Genomic DNA, 1,548 nt, shown 5'->3' with positions numbered 1-1,548 from the left:
CATTCCTCAGGTACATCTCTAGGGACACCGTGGGGACACGGATGGGGTTACACATGCCAGGCGTGTTACTCACTCTCACGGCACATGCTGGGAGAGACACTGGGGGCACCGCAGTCACCGGGACCACAACAAGCACTGCTCGTGTGAAACCAGGCAGCAAACACTGCGCCAGGTCAACCACAGCTAAACACAGTTCTACAGCACACACAGCATGGCCAGTATAGAACACAGGGACTGCAGCAACAGGACAGAAACTGGCATCGCTTCTGTGTGCATGAACGAGTCTCATTCTGAGAACAACAGCTTGCATTAAACATGAAAGATATTAGTTTAAAAACTTTTGATTTAATACGCGAACAATTTTAAAGATTGATCCGTTGAGTATCTATTCGACTTGGCAAGCAGTTTACTTAGGAATTATATTGTAAAAGAATTAGACCAGTGCAGGGGGTACATGGATAGCAGGTGTGACTGGATGTTTAGTTACCCAACTAAACATCTACCCAACTAAACATGGATGTTCAGCTACCCAACTAAACATGGATGTTTAGTTACACAAATGTACACTGTGTTAGGAGAATATTAGCTGTATTCAGCAAGCGTGGCATACACTTCAAATACACAGCTAATAAGACTCCAATGTCAGTCAAACAAAGGACTGGGGAGCTATTAGAAGCTTGTCTTCACTGCAGTTTAACTTGGGTCCTGTCCAAGCACTGCCCTAAAGCAGCTCTTCATGTACATGAGCCCTGGAAGCCAGTGTGCTCATTACACTTACTGTCTGTACATTTTACGTGCTGCTGTGCAGAACTCCAGCCCTTTCCAACAAATCCTCCTTTTATGCTAAGAGCTGAAAAATTCTTTTGCAGATGGTTAAATCTTCAGCACTGCAGCAATAGTAATGCGAGGCAGTGGCCACTTCTGGTACCTACTGCCTCGAGGAAGCCAAGATCTGCAGCACAGATGAACTTGGTAAGCAAAAAGTGAATACAGTTTTGTTGCAAAATACCCACATTTAAGCACTGATTGCAGTCAGTGCATTTCCTCTTCCATGTGTTCCAAGTGTTAATATTCTTTAGATCTGTGAATGTGCTAACGTTCTACTTGAACATGTCTCTTTTAAAATGTGTATGCTGTTCCTAGAAAAACTAAATGTGTATAAAATTTAAATCTAATTGTTGTTTGTTACATACAAATTAGCTGGACCTGTATGTACTATTTTAAGGATAAAATCTGTGGTAAGAAGACAGTCTGGTTAATTTTTCTGTCCCCTATCTCTAAAGTGAGGTTAGGGTCAGATGACTTCTGTGGAACTCATTCATGCAAGTATAGCTAAGGAGCATTTGGCTTATAGTAAATACCAATGAGTTCTTTTCATCCACAGATCTGAAATGTCTTGCAGTGATGAGTGAGTAGTTACTTTATTTAGTGTTACTTTACAGATATAGAAAGATGGAGGTACCCAATTGTTACATTAATGCCATGAAGTTAGTATTGTAAGAAAAACCAACTTATATCAGGAAGATATTTTTAAAAACTATTATTGTA

The 1,548-nt window shown here is 40.6% G+C and overlaps 1 protein-coding gene across 1 annotated transcript in view; it reads right to left on the bottom strand.

Moving 5' to 3' along the window:
* The window catches only part of ANKRD44 (ankyrin repeat domain 44), a 73,740-nt gene that overhangs the window by 4,656 nt on the left and 67,536 nt on the right, over positions 1-1,548 (bottom strand).

This window comes from Geospiza fortis, unplaced genomic scaffold (assembly GCF_000277835.1).
Source record: "Geospiza fortis unplaced genomic scaffold, GeoFor_1.0 scaffold112, whole genome shotgun sequence".
NCBI lineage: Eukaryota > Metazoa > Chordata > Aves > Passeriformes > Thraupidae > Geospiza > Geospiza fortis.
Note: the sequence above shows the minus strand (reverse complement) of the source record. Positions and strands in the feature narration are given on the sequence as shown.